This window comes from Panthera onca, chromosome A1, assembly GCF_046562875.1.
Source record: "Panthera onca isolate mPanOnc1 chromosome A1, mPanOnc1 haplotype 2, whole genome shotgun sequence".
Lineage (NCBI taxonomy): Eukaryota > Metazoa > Chordata > Mammalia > Carnivora > Felidae > Panthera > Panthera onca.
The window spans coordinates 132182284-132198373 of NC_138339.1; the positions used below are offsets into that span (position 1 = coordinate 132182284).

Here is a 16090-nt window from a genome sequence, read left to right on the forward strand (position 1 = left end):
ATGAACTGAGCACATCTTTACATCAGTCAAATTTCAGTTTCTTTCTCAGAGCTCCCACAGTTGGTGACTCTCTCCTGCTTTCCCAATTTCACTGGCTTCAAATAAATGCGGTCAATACACAACCCCTCATCAGGGAGAAGCTAGGAAAACATATTTTTCTGTGGGTTAAAAATGATTTATTTTCATCCATATTTTTCAGGAATTTTTTTATATGTTAGTCTCTGGCCTAAGTGGTATCAATTTAGCTGTCATGGCCTTATTAACATGAGCATTTTAAGACTTGTTTCAAATGGGATGGTAGCTAGCTCTTTATTTCCTTTTTTAAGAGTGGTAAGCTGGGGTACCTGCGTGGCTCAGTCAGTTAAACGTCCAACTCTTGATTTCTGCTCAGGTGATGATCTCATGGTTCGTGTGTTCAAGCCCCACATCTGCCTGTGCACTGTATCAGCACAGAACCTCCTTGGAATTCTCTCTCCCTCTCTCTCTGCCCCTAACCCACTCTTCCTCTCTCCCTCAAAATAAATAAATCATTAAAAAAAATAAAAAAAGAATAGTAAGCCTGCTTTATATTAAAAAATAGTAAAAGAGTTAATTAATTAATGTAAACAAACAAGTATGACCTTTCTTGGATCTGTCTGATAGGAAGCAGATGCTAAAAATATAGAGATGGGTGTTAAATGGACCAGTTGGCACAAGGTACTAACATTTACACAAGGAAGACAGACATAGGGAAATAACTATATAAATAGACCAATAAGCCACTTTGTTGGGTAGATTAATATTCCCTGTAACAAAATCCTGACCCATCTTATGTTCCTTCCTCCCCAGTTATCCTATCACTTCCCTCCTTCCCTTTTTTAAAATGCTTTCTATTTATTTATTTTTTTGAGAGAGAGAGAGAGAGAGAGAGAGAGAGAGAGAGAGAGAGAGAGAGAGACAACAAACAGGGGAAGGGCAGTGAGAGGGGGACAGAGGATCTGAAGTAGGCTCCACACTGACAGCAGGGAAATCATGACCAGAGCCAAAGTCGGATGGTCAGTGGAATGAGCCACCCAGGTGCCCCTCTCTTTCTCTTTTAAGTAAATTGTTTTGAAAGTTGCTCTGGCAAATTTTCCATCTTCTGCTTCATCTAAAACCATTTATGTGTGAATTCTGCCAACCTGTTCCCCGACAAGGTCACTGAAACTTCTCTCACCAAAGTCACCATACTCCTCTTCTTACTTGGTCCTGTGGCAGGATTTGCCAGATGTCCTGCCGACTGCTCTGTTCTTATGGAAACACTTGACCCTTCCTTTCTGTGGCACTTCACTGCCCTCAATTCCTTCCTGTGTTTACACATTTCATTTGGGCCTTTTTGTAAACTCTTCTATTTGTGTCTATCTTTTCAGGTTGCTCTTTCTTGGGAATTGGTCCTAATTGTCCTTTTATTGTGTATATTCCCTGGGACATTTCAACCATACTTACTGCTTAAATGATCATTTACACATTAAAAACTCAAAGCTCCAACACGTCACTCATCATCCATTTCCTGAAACCCACACTCACTATCCAATTGCTATGGAGCATGATATCTGGACTTAGAGCACCCTGGCATAGCACTTTCCCCAAATGTTCACAAGTGAGCTCATGTTTCAAAACAGTGATTTTAAAACATTTTGCTTTCAGTCTTAACAGCTATTGAGCCCTGCAGAGCTTTTCCATTTGTGCATTATATCTACAAAATTTTGCCACAGAGCCTTTGAAAACTTTAAAATTTATTTATTTATTTGGGGCGCCTGGTTGGCTCAGTCGGGTGTGTCTCCGATTTTGGCTCAGGTCATGATCTCCAGTTTGTGAGTTCCAGCCCCGCATCAGGCTCTGTACTAACAGCTTAGAACTGGGAGCTTTGGATTCTCTGTCTCTCTGTCTCTCTGTCTCTCTCTCTCTACTTGTCCCTCCCCTACTTGTGCTCTCTCTCTCTCTCAAAAGTAAACAAACATTAAAAATTTTTAAATAAAAAAATAAAATGTATTTATTTATTAAAAAGTAAATCCATTACACATTAACCCATATAACATTTGTATGAAAAAAACTGTATGTGGAAAGCAAAAAGTTTAGTGAGAAAAGTAGCATTGTTTTTAATTTTTTGCAACTCTCTATATTATATGGTCAAACACAAAATAGGTTGATTCTCATATCTGCTTCTATATTCATTCTGGAAAATTCAGTGGTGCACTACCAAGAGTAAATGAGAATTAAAAAAGCAAATGACATGAAAATATTAATATAAAATTGACTTGTACCTCACTGACCCCCTGAAATAGTTTGAGAGAGCTTTAGGGATGCCCAGATGACATTTGAGAACCACTGATACGAAGTATTACTAGAACCAGTGAGGGAATGGCTGAGCTGACCCACATTAAGGATCTCAGCTAGATAGGTGTAACAGAGGATCAAAATAAATACGTAGTGCTGGTAAAAGTGGGGTTCAAAAGGGTGAGCATGGGCCCAAATTGGGAAAGGAAGGATAAAAGTCAGAGAGAAACTGTCTGACCAAACCAGATTGTGGATTAAGTATACATACGAGAGGGTTCTGAGGGCCCACCTAAGATGGAAGGCCCATGACTTAATGATGTCTATGAAGGTACTGATGAGATGGAGGGAAAACGACACAGCTAGGATAATAACCAAGACATAAGAGCCTACACTAATTTGAGTTAAGGGGACAAGACATATTGTGGACAACAGAAAGAAGAGTCAAGAGCATGGAATAAAGATAAAAGTACAGGAACCCTGATTGGGCAAGGAAGCTACCTTTCAGAAAAAGGGTAGGCATCCCAGTGTTCAATTTTGATTACAATCAGCAGGGGCCCAGCATCTTAAATATGATGCATCACATGAAACACCAAGACAGAAAGATCTCAAGAGTTGGGTACCACAATGCAAAAAGCTTTCAACCAGGAAGATGGTGCAATTTGGGTTAGTAATCTAATGGATATAGAGACAATGGATGGCTCCAGTTCAGGATTTTCTGTGGGTCTTTTTTCCTGATGTGTCCAGCTAGATGACCACAAAAGAAAGGTTTCCAGTTGTTCCAGCTGTTCTAAATCGCCCCAAGAGTAGAACCACCACCAACGGCCAATCAGATTATGCATTTACACAAAGCTCCAGGCCATCAGGCCAGGAGCAGCTGAAGCTCTGTCCTTGCTCTGCTTGCCAAGTTATAGACCTGACTGGTGGTCATTGTTCAGACAGTGGCTTTTCTAACACCATCCCAGAAGGGGGGTGTTTTTCTAATTTGCAGCAACATGTCACAGGGGCAAGCTGTGGCCTTGCATGAGAGAAATGTTTTCAAAACTGAACAGCATGATGGTGCTTCAGTGGCCAAATGACATCTTTTCTCCCGGTAAGAAGAAAAGCCCTAAAACAAAGTTACCACGGCAAGAAAATCTAGTTCTTGTGTTAACAAACACACAAAGAGTTGGTGTTTGTGAAAGCAAAGCATTAGCTATAATCTTTAACTGTTATCTTGTAATTTGTCATTTATATCTAGCTACACACATAAAAGAGATCACCTAATTAGAACTTTAGCAGAACCGGCACCTTTGGGGGACTTTGAAGGGATAGTTGAGCACTAAGACAGCCAGGAAATCTTGATGACCAGCCCCCTTCATCATTGTCTAATGTTTCTATTTACAAATCCCTTGAGCTCATCCAGGATAAGTGAAGGCCCAGTTTCAGAAACCAGAGTGTGTAGAATCTATGCCCTGGAAACAATTTACACAAGGCTATGACTGTGGCAGCTGAGGTATATGGTCGTACTGAGAATACTTAGCATCATTTGAGTAATCTGATTTCTTTCCCAGAATTATCACACAAATCAATAAGAATGCTTAAGCATCTTGCATGTGTAGGGGATATTCTTTTAAGTCTGTACATATGTATAGCTTTCCCAGCCTCCCTTCTTGGGTAGTGGAGCGGGGATTACTCCTTTCCTAAACTGTATAATTTGGGAGGAATTGTGGAGCCCAGTCTATTCCTCACGATCACAAAGGTGGGTGCATGACCCATGCCAGAAAATCAGACTTTCTACTCTTGGAGTTCAGTTATTACACAGAAACACCCAGAGGCAGAAGGAAATTGGAGAGGTTTGTCTGATTCCTGAGTCTTTGCTATTAAAATACCTGAAACTATTCTGTTTAGTCTGCTTTAAGGTTTAGTTTTCCTATTTGTCCTTTGATTTTGTAAGCTACATACTTTTCTTCAACCACATTCTTTTCTCCTCCTTAAGTGAAGCATGATTGTTTTCTGTTGATTACAAGCAAAGAAATGTAACAAAAATAGATAGAAAAATCGGGTTCTAGCAAAATACTCTCAGGAAAATGTGATTTGGATTTGGTTTTTGGATGAGATGCAGTAAATGTAGCAAGATTTCTGGATGAGGAGAGAGCCGCTCATGGCCAATCACAGCAATCAGGATGAATCAGTCTATTCGGACTAGTGACCTGGACCACGTGCCCACTGAGAATGACACTCTGGGATCAGGTGTTCGTCTGCAAAGCTAATTGAAATGTGATAGAGAATGCCAGACAGTGTGGTGGAATATTTGGTCCTGATGGACAAAGCTAGAGAAAACAAACTCATAATGTACAATACTCAGTGAAAACATAGGATGAGACCACTAACCTCCTATGACAGTGCTAAAAAAAATTATTATTGACTCCAGCAGTAGGTTAGAGATCACTGAAAATGAAAATGAAAGAATGATTTTTTTTGAGTTGCTGAATTATAGAAGCCTATGGATTAATAACCTTGTCAGAGTTTTTCAGGTGAAAGTCAGAGCTTTGATCAAATAAGAGTGAGATTTGGATAACTGAAACAATGAAATCAGCGATGGTTTTGAAGGCCTTGAAAGCCCTGGACCACTAAATGCATCTGAAATGATTTTTTTTTTCAAGTTTATTTATTTATTTTGAGAGAAAGGGACAGAAAGAGAGAGGGGAAAGAAAATCCCAAACAGTCTCCTCCATGTCAACACAGAGCTTGACAGCCCATCACAGGCTTGATCGCATGAACCATGAGATATGACCTGAACCAAAATCAAGAGTTAGGCTTAACGGACTGAGCCACCCAGGTGCCCCTCTGAAATGATTTTCACTGCTACTCTCTTGGATGAATAAAATGTGCCTCCCTGAAGAAGAAAAGCTAAAGCTTCTACTAGTGCCTTATTCTAAGTAAGCAGGATTTTAAAAATCTCAACTTTGCTTAGGTGATAAAATGAAAAATAAGACTAAAAATTATTACAAGAATTCATAAATGTAAAGTGCCTGGGGAAATGAATATTTTGCTTAACCAAGGATGATGAAAATAAATTTTTGGATTAGGCTAAATTTTTTATGAGAGAACTTTTGAGAGTTTCTATATCAACCATGGGAGCTCCATTTAGACGTAAACATTTTCCAGGTTCATTAAGACAACTTAGAGTGAACACAGACCATAAGTAGCAAAGGAGAACAGAAACATCTTGACATAATTTGGAAGACAGACTTGAAAGAGTTTGGGACACAAAAGTTCTAGATTGAAAATCCCATGCTTTCAAAACAAAAACAAAAACAAAAACAAAAAAACAACTCTACCTCATTCCAGGGCTTTCACACTTGAGACGAAGAACAGATTGATGAGAGAGGGATGACAATCTTTAAAAACAATTTTGATGGATGTTCATTCCAGGTCAGGAATTCTAGTGGAAAAGATGGCAATTGAAATGGACAAAATGGGTGACTCAGTAGGTTAAGCATCAGACTCTTGATTTTGGCTCAGGTCATGATCTCACTGCTCTTGAAATCAAGATCTGCATCTACTTCCAGCATGGAGCCTGCTTGCGATTCTCTCTCCGCCTTCTCTGCCCCTCCCCCACTCATGCTCACATGCTCTCTCTCTCTCTCAAAATACAAAAATAAACTTGAAAAAAAAGAAATGGACAAAATTGGACTCTATGATTTTAGCAAAAATGGGAAGACCCTGGAGGGCAGTGCCTATATAGTGGCAAATGGAGAAGAATGGGAAGAGATGGCGTCTCAGGGAATGATTGACACTCAGAATTCTCTAGAAGGGTTACATAATTATAGAGGCCCACCAAAATAAAATATTCAGAAAGTAATTTAGGCTTTACTTAAATTGTAAAAACCCCAAATTCTAGGTCTGGTAAACAGAGGCCTGATTTGAGTCTTAACAGTAGGAAGTCCCAACCACTACCTAGGTCTCGTGCCTGAGTTATATTAAGAGTCAGAAGGCTTTGGATAAAGAAGTAGTCATGTACCATTAAGGAGGTGTTAAGAATTCATCAAATTAACACTTAAGTGGAGCACAGGATACAGATGGTAGGTTGTGGTGGTTCAGCAACAAACCTCAAGAGACAATGAAATACCAATGTTGATTACTCATAGGTACTGGGGGAAGTACCCCAGCATACCTTGGGGCCATCACATGGGGAAGTCAAGGCAGAGTGCAGACAGAGAGCCCGGACCTGGGCACATGCCTTTATTAAGGTATATGGGTGGAGTACTTTGGAATTCCCAGGTTCAGTCCAGATTGGTCAATTCAAACTGAAAGAGGAGGGTTTTGGGAATCTCCATGGTCAGGTCTTACCTAAGGGGCATACCATGGGCAGGCCCTGGGAGGCAGGGGAGGCTGTTGATCACAAGAGCTATTGGAAACTTCAGATCAGGAACTTGCACTTGCTGGTGATTCTGCGGGTTATTATCTAGAGCATGTGCCTGCAAGCACATAGGGGTGGTGGTGGTGTGCTTGTGTCAGTTTAAGATCACTTCAGGTTGCTTGGCCAAACAAAAGGGATGCCAAGGCAGCAATACCATGGGGGAGATTGGCTGAACTCATGACAGAGAGACACTGTGGTAACGCACAGGTGTGTACCTCCATCTACTTTTTCCTAAAGAAACTTGAGTAAGGAAGGACTGGTAGCTAAGAGATGACATTACTTTCTGGAGGTCTAGGGTCCCAGTTCAGCCAGATAGACCAACAGGCACTACCTGGCATGAAAATGTGCCTAAGCTAAGTTTGTTTCATGGTACATGAAGGGGATCTTCAGTATTATTTGTGGTTATTTCCCAAGTCCCTTATTGTATAGTTGGAATACATATCTCAAGCAACTGCAAGAATTCTTTAGCCATAAAATAAGTCCTTTGGTCTCTTTTGTTCTCCCAAACTAGCAAATTCAAACTGAAATAATTTCACTGGGGGAAATGCAACATTGGTATCTACAGTCTGATCACATCCTCATTAAATTCCACAGATGGGGAGTTAGAAATACTGAAAAGTCTTGGGGAATGGCAAAGGGTTATTATAAACCTAATCAGATGATGACGTGAATTGCTGTTTGTGTTTCAGATGTGGTTTTCTTACTGAGGCAAATTAATGCAACTCCCGGCACATGGTAGGAAACTATGTCAGCTGAATATATTTGTCTATTTTTATAAATAGCATAACAATTTTGCTTTAACCTAGCAGCACAGCGCTACACCCTTACCATCTAGACTCAGATTTATTTACTCTTATAACAAATCCTACTTTCTACTTTGGACTGAGATTTGTCACGGCAGTATACCACAGGCCTTCACAGTGTGGTTTACATATTGATAACATCATGCCTGTATGCCTCGGAGAATAGGAAATAACAGGGACCCTAGATGTCTTGGTGTTATTTCTGATGGTGAAACCTTTGGTCAGATTTCCCTATTTAAATCCAAAATCACACATAAAATTAAAGACTTCTCTCTCTCTCTCTCCCCACCTCACTTCCCTCCAGGAAAAAGAAAGGATATAATAGTAGCAAATAGCAAATGTAAGTGAGTAAAATACAGCATTTCAGAAAAATTAATTTACTATGTTGTAGCAAATGGAATGTGTGACGTTTTCTGCATTCTTCTAAGAAATACATGTCTTAAATAATGACATTTTATATCAATGACACTTATAAAGGACAGGAAGGACCTGCACAATGAGCCTTCCTTATATGAAACAGTGAAGATTTGGTAGAACTCACCTGTGAAACCATCTGGGCCTGGTGCCACATGTATTTCTTTAGGGAATTAACCATTCAGCCTGTTTTCAAATTTACTCACATAATTCTACAAAATAGAATCTTAGTATTAAAAAAACCCCTTCTATTTCAAATATTATTGCTTATCTTACCACTATTTTGTGTGTCTGTGCTTTTGCCTTTTTTCCCTTGATCAAGTTAGCTATATTTTTTTGTTAGTTTGAGCTATTTTGCTGATCTTTTCCAAAACAAAGTATTTTCATTTATTAAGTTTTCTAGTTTTTCTATCCTCTAACTCATTAATTTCTGTCCCCTATCCGGTACTTGTTTTTCTTTTAGTTCTATCTTTTGCCAGGTACCAATAATATCCCATTAAAAAAAGAAAATTTGGCAATATGAAGAGCTCAGAATTATTGTCTTCCTGCCAAGAGATGGTAAAGATAATTAGAACAAAATGTTTTCTTATTAAAGTCTTGTGTATTGTGCCTAATAAAGTATTATCTGATTCATTAAACATTTATATTACCAAAAATATTTTGAAAGCCTTAGCCTGGACATAATATATATTAACTAATAAAAGAAATACATCAGAAAAGGAAATGGTTTTGCCTGAAAGGCATATTTATCACAATATTTTAAAAAGCTTTACTTGCCAGGGCTCCTGGGTGGCTCAGTCAGTTAAGCGACTAACTTCGGCTCAGGTTATGATCTCACAGTTCATGAGTTTGAGCTCTGAGTCAGACTCGGTGCTGACAGCTCAGAGCCTGGAGCTTGTTTCAGATTCTGTGTCTTTCTCTCTCTGCCCCTCCCCACTTGTGGGCTCTCCATCTCTCTCTCTCAAAAAATAAACTTTAAAAAAATAAATAACTTTATTTATCAAAAGAATGTTGAGGAAAATATATCTCACTGTTTTATATTTTATTCTTATCAGAACATTCAATTTATGAAGCTTATTAAAATGCAGATTTTAAGGCAGTCTATGGGTCTTATTTCGTTGGAAAAGAGTGGGAAATTACATGAAAAATACTGAAGTGATGGGAAAAGAAGCATGTTTACTCTCAGGCTGATAAACTAAACAATAGAAAATGAAAACATTACTCTTTTTTTTCTGTTGTCTTTTTCTGAATGTAAAATGAGTTCTCTCTTTCATCTCTCTGAATCTTCATAATACTCAGCACATTATTAGAGTCATGGATTGTTAGTGGACGTGTGTGTGTGTGTGTGTGTGTGTGTGTGTGTGTGTGTGTTTTACTTTGGTTTTTCAATCTAGGCTGTAATTCTAAAAGGACAATGGCCAGCATTCTCTTTGGGCTCACCTGAACTCCAAGCTAAGTACCAGGCATACTGTGGCTAATGAACACAGAATATATTTCATTCACCTAAAAGAAAATCTTTTAGTTATCCACTTTATCATGTTCATCCTGTGTTCCTAAATTAAAAAGTAAAAGCCTATCATCAAATTCCATATAAAGTAAATTCTGGGTAAATTACACCGGTTGCTAAGGCTGTAACTAGTGAGAAAGACTTGTGGCTATGCGATGCTTTTCCATGGTGATGCAGGGACAGGCAGATACTGGAAAACAACATCCTACTCAGGGAAAAGAAAAAAGGACAGAGATGTGTTGGCCCAGAAGTAGGTGAACACTAAAGACTGAATGAAGATAAAATTCCTCACCTATTTCATTTATCTATCTATCTATCTATATTTTTTTTTTGTGGTGGGATTTAATTTTTTTTATTTTGAGAATGAGAGAGTGTGTGTGTGTGTGTGTGTGTGTGTGTGCGCGTGGGGGAGGGGCAGAGAAAGAGAGGGAGAGAGAGAGAACCTCAAGAAGGCTCCACATGACCTGAGCCGAAACCAAGAGTCAGATGCTCAACTGTCTGAGCCACCTAGGTGCCCCGGGAATTTTTTTTTCAAAATTTTATTTAAATTCTACAAGAGTAGAATTCAGTAATTCATCACTTACATATAACACCCAGTGCTCATCATAACAATTGCCCTCTTTACTACCCATCACTCATCTAGCCCATCCCCCACCTACCTCCGTTCAATAAACCTTCAGTTTGTTCTTTATCTTTAAAAGTCTCTTCTGGTTTGTTTCCCTCTCTCTCTTTCTCTCTCTCTTTTTCCCCCTTCCCATATGCTCATATGTTTTGTTTCTTAAATTCCACATCTGAGTGAAATCATATGATATTTGTCTTTCTCTATTTCTTTAATTTTTTAAATATGGGATTTCTTATGGTTAACAGTGTACTGATGATAAAAATTTCAACATAAGTAAACTGATACAGTAATTCTAGCCTTCATGCACCTGAGTATTCCAAAATGGCCTGAGATTCTACATTGTCAATTTAGTCACTTAAAGAACTTGCCTTTTTCTATTCCCAACAGAATTTTTTTTTCATATTCTTATTTTCTTCCCAGTAGATGACTGAGCCCAGAGCTGGAGATAATAATGGTGAACTTCTCTATCTCAAAGAATTTATAATAAGGCAGTGGTTAACTTCCCATCTCGGGAGACTGTCCTCATAAGATAATTTCACATCGGAAAACCACAGAACTGAACATTAAGTTATGTTTAACATATTCATTAGGAGACACTGCATTACAAAAAAAGAAAAAAGCAATACACCCTTTAGAATGGATATTAAATGGAGATTACAGATTTTAGAAATGCTTAGACAATTGTTTTGAGCAACCAACAATTTCTACCAACACATATCCAACACAAGAGGGAGAGAGAAGAAATATTGTAATGATAACAGCATTTAAATGCACTCAGGAACAACTGAGGCAAAAAATAATTTAAAGAAATCATAAATCTAGAAATGCCCAGATTACTGTTTTTTTAATTATTAAAAAGTACTGTTTTCTGTCTATAAGATGCTTTGCTACATGTACTTTTCATTATTCCTCAACTTCAGATGGCTGAGACCCTCCAAAGCTAACCTGATCTTCTAATCTAGACAACAATGATGGGGTTTTTCTATCTATGAAAATACTCCTTCTTATTCAATGCTAGGGAGGGAATGGATGGCTTCAGTGTCCAGTGGGCTAATGGTAAGAGATGGTCATCCCGGGGCAATCAGACACTGATATTTTCTGCATTGCATATGAAGCATCCAGCTGAAAAAAAACAGAATTAATGCCTTACCTCCAGAAGATGAGGCTAAATTTAATCATTTCTGAGATCTTAATCTAAGGATTTTCACATTTTTTTTTGCTAGTATTGCTTAATGGATTTGTTAAGAATGCAGATTTCTAAAACCCATTCCCAGAGTCCATGATTCTAGAGCCCAAAACGCCATTTTTTTTTTAAAGAGCTTTCTATTTGGTTCTAACCTAAGCAGTCTATGTAGCACATTTTGATATTGGTTTAAACTACATTCTGGATACCTTATAACCTTAGATAATCAATTACTGTACTTTGATATTTCACACAAAATGTCACATCACATAATTTCTATATTATTTCTACTGCCATGGATGACAAGCTTTAGAAGCATCGTAGACATTGAGGACATGGAATCTGAAAGAGGTTCTCTGATATTTCATAAAGGTTTAAGAAACAGGTTAAGGTCAATTGATGGGACTGTTGTGTTTTGTTGATGTTACTAGCTCACTGGTATGTCTGGTGACTTCTTTTCCTCACTGTGGTTTTTCCTACAGTAAACATAGACAAAGAGATAAAGTCCTAGATAAGTTTGTCACCTTTAAATGTCTTCCTGTTTGCTGAGGCCACCCCTTATTTACATTCCAGCTTCATGCTGTAAGCAGTCTGACGTAACCATGAACAGAACTGCTGAAGACTTACGAGAAAATCCTGAGTTTTGTACCTTATTTTGTTGAACCTTATTCAAGTGCAAGGTTTTGGTCAGAATTTTGAACAAATACAGGCAGTCATGTTGTTTCCATCCTACATTTGGCTCATAGTTGGCTCATAAGACAACTCAAATGCTGGCTCCCTCAATTAGCTTTGTTAAAATTGGTTATGGCCACTGGCAATACCACCTTAGACTTAAGCAAGCAAGACCCTTGCTCTGGCTACTCCTCAGAGGGTACCATGCTTTAGAGTTTCTTCCTCAAAAATTTATAACTCCCAGGGCACCTGGGTGGCTCAGTCGGTTAAGCGTCTGACTTCGGCTCAGGTCATGATCTCACAGTTCATGAGTTCGAGCCCCACTTCAGGCTCTGTGATGAGAGCTCGGAGCCTGGAGCCTGCTTCAGATTCTGTATCTCCCTCTCTCTCTGCTCTTCCCCTGCTCACATGCTATCTCTCTCTCAAAAATAAAGATTAAAAAAAATTTTTTTTTAATTTATGAGTCCCCTTCTGATACCTGAAACCAGACTGTGCCAGCAATGTCATCTAGGCTGAAGCTCTATGCCCAGCTGAGGACCTAGTGGATCCAAGTCCCCATTTTTTCCTTTGGGAGCCCTCTGACCCTATAGTCCTCCCAATCATGTGAGGTTGATTGGATGTGCCAAAAAGCTTGAGGATTCTGCCTATTGCATCATCCCGTGAGCCAGTGGCCAGGTCCCAGTACCAACTGGGCAGCTTGGTGAGCATATCACTCCTACTGCCAATATGGTAAGTGTTTTGTGAAATGGTGCAAATTCACACCTCCAGAATGATGCTGACATGCTGACTGTGGCTGACACTCATTCACACTGGGTGTGGGATAAGTGCATGGCTTTGGGATACTGAAGGCCCACTGCCAAATCATGGTCCATGTGTATGAGCCTATTGATTGGCACCTACCCATGTGCATTCCAACCATCATACAGGTACTTCTTTAATATACAGCAGGATATTGTGGTCATTCTTTACCCTGTGTAGAGGGGGCTCCACTGGCACCCAGGATGTTTGTACCAACTCTGCTTGTAAGCTCACCACCCTGAGTGAGTAGTCCTTCTTGCAGGGCTACCCCTATCTCTTCAGAGGCCTTGAGGGCTTTCAGGACTGCTGTTAAAACACCATTGGTCCTTCTGATGAAAGTCTTCTCATGCTTCAGATCTAAGCAACTAAGAATTCCTAAACCATGGTGGTGACTGATATTCTGTTCACTCTGTCCATGAATACCTCCCTTATCCTTCTCACTGGTGGCAACATGTGGAAGGGAGCAGTGTGGCCAATGATGAAAAAGATTACATTTTAGGAAAGCTGTGATCGTGTGTGACCTAGAGTGACACAGAAGATATATTCTTCTACATTGTATGCAATAAAATTTGAAATGATGAACTTAACATGACCAGGAAATAAATTATTGGTCTCATTTCCCTGCATAATCTGGGTGCATATGCATTTGTGGTCATTATCAGTGAAGGTCAGTAACAGCCTTTGAGAGGATCATTGAAAGTCAGTGATCATGGGCTCTATTAAGGATGATACACTGTCATGAGTAATGATGGAACCAGCAGTAAATGAATGGTATTAGGGAATTACAGAGGCAAGGAAGTCTATGCTTCAATACAAAATACAAACACAAGTTCTGAAGAGCACAGCATTGTCTATAATAACACTGTTGCCACCTTTATTCTCACAGTGGGAGATATGAAATTAAGATGGTGCATGTGGCAGTAAAGGTCACAACAAGTGGTTCTTCTACCCAAACAGAAAAAATGGTATCTGAACACCACAAAGAATATTTATGTGCACTGGCTGGACAATAAACTCATATGTAAGTGGGGCACCTGGGTGGCTCAGTTGATGAAGCGTCCAACTATTAATTTTAGCTCAGGTCATGATGTCACCATTTGTGACTTCGAGCCCCATGTTGAGCTCAGTGCTGATGGTGAGAAGCCTGTTTGGGATTCTCTCTCTCTCTGCCCCTCCCCCGTGCTCTCTCTTTCAAAATAAATAAACTTAAAAAAATAAATATGTAAGTACCTTTTTTCTTCTCATTAAATATTCATCAATAAGCCAATAAACCCTACCTGTTTCAATATATGTTACAATAATGTCTTTAAATCAAATTGTTTCTATTGAAAAGCCCCATACAAATATGTGGCCAGGGCTCTCCACACCCAGGGGCAGCCCCAGCGATATGTATCAGTGACCAAGGACCTAGGATCCACTGTGTGCTAAGCACTCCAAGCCTGGGACATGTATTAACACTAATCTCTAATCCTCACATCCTCTCTGTTGGGTAAGTTTTTTTTTTTCTAATTAACATCTTAAAAAGAGAAACAATTGAAGCTAAGCAACTTGTCCAAGGCTATGAAGACAATACGAGTCAAGCGTGGATTTATTTCTACCCTGTTCAGCTCCCAAGACCAAGCTCTCTCCTATTAAATCATGAATATGAGCAATGGCAATGTAGAACTCTACAAAGCACATGTTTGGGAAGACATACATACATATACATAATTTTACTACTAGCAAAAATATCTTTTGGAATCACCTCATTTGAAATGCCTTAAAAGAGTGTTTAAACCATGAAAACCACAACAATGGATAACAACAATTATCTTTACACAGGGGCAGGGACAGTCATCATCGGCCCCAAACCTCTCTTGTATTCCCTGCTTCACTTGCCTGGCCCCACAGAGGAGGAAAAGTAGAGGATTATGGGAACACGTGAGAGGTCAGATGAATGTGGGTCTAGTACCCAGAGTACATTAAGGAGAGTAGCAGATTGAGGTTCATTTCTGTGCTCTCTGCTGGCAATGAGTACAGTCAATTGATAACACAGATATAATTGGCCGAAGGCTATAAAAGAAAATTGTTGGACATCATATTGCTGCACACCAAGGTCTACTTATATGGTACATTTAACTTTTCAAAGCACTTTAATATGAATTATATAATGTCAGCCTCTTCAGGCTGTGTGGGGACGATTAGAAATGCAACTTGTCAACTCTGTACTTGAAATGTGTTTGTAGTCTGAAAATATGTACTCACAGAATGCTAGTGCTGCTTAAGACCGGCATAACCTAGGATCAGCTAAGTTTTTATTTTCTGACATCAGAAAAGATGTGTAAACTTGAAATGGAGGTAACGATGAATGATGTAATATTAAAGTTACATGTTTTTGTCCTCAGGAGCTAGTTGGCCTTAGACAATTGTAACTATTAATTTTGACCTTAGACTAATATCCTATCATCTAAAAGATTATATGATTTATGTTAAAATGGGATAGTTCTCTGTATATAGCTACGTGTGGACAGGAAGCATTGTCAACGTAATCATTCAATGAGGTAAAAGGCCATTAAAATTCATTGATTTTTCAAGAAACTTCATTACTTTCTCTTGTCATGATCTTGGATCAGAACTGGATTAAATGATGGGTCAACCCAGTAGTTGTCACAGTGGCTGCCTACAAGAGATGCTTAAACATCATGGAAATTGATGAAAACCTAAAATAAAAACTCAGATCCAGTCCACTCATTCAGGTTGTTACTCATACTCTTTAGATAACCAGAAAAAAAAAATACAATTTTGTCTCTTCTCTGCATATAAAAAAATGTCTTATTTTGAACTGAAAAACATTACAGTATTAAATATGTAAGCCCAGGCCTGGGTGGTTCAGTCGGTTAAGAGTCTGACTTTGGCTCAGGTCATGATCTCACAGTTTGTGGGTTCGAGCCCCACGTTGGGCTCTGTTCTGACCCTGGAGCCTGCTACCGTTTCTGTGTCTCCCTCTCTCTCTGCCCCTCCTCTGTTTGTGCTCTGTTTCTCTTTGTCTCTCAAAAATAAATAAAAATGTTAAATTTTTTTAAATGTGTAAGCCAAAATGCCTCCTAAGGGAGATGGGGCCTAGGTGCTGGGGAATCTTTCACTTTCTGAGCATAATCAATATGTCTCCCCTCATCAAAATGGCTTTAGATAGACAGAATTTATATGAAGTAGTGGGTTAAGTCATATGGTTTGCAGTAAGAATCTGGGATAGAGCTAAATTACTATATATAATAAATCAAGAGAGAATAGTGGTGGTTTTAGTGGTATTGAGTGGAGAGGGCTGTGGTAACACAGGATGGAGGCAGAGCAGAGAGAAGGGAAAGGGGACGCCTGATGTATGGGAGGTCAAGAAGGGAAACTTGGGAGAGGAATA

General features: G+C 39.1%; 1 long non-coding RNA gene across 1 annotated transcript in view; it reads right to left on the reverse strand.

The window, feature by feature from the left end:
• The window catches only part of LOC132681583 (uncharacterized), a 75918-nt gene that overhangs the window by 52955 nt on the left and 6873 nt on the right, over window positions 1–16090 (reverse strand). The window contains exon 2 of the long non-coding RNA XR_013557329.2: window positions 5616–5719. This is a non-coding gene — a long non-coding RNA (uncharacterized LOC132681583). The remainder of the gene's footprint in view (window positions 1–5615; window positions 5720–16090) is intronic.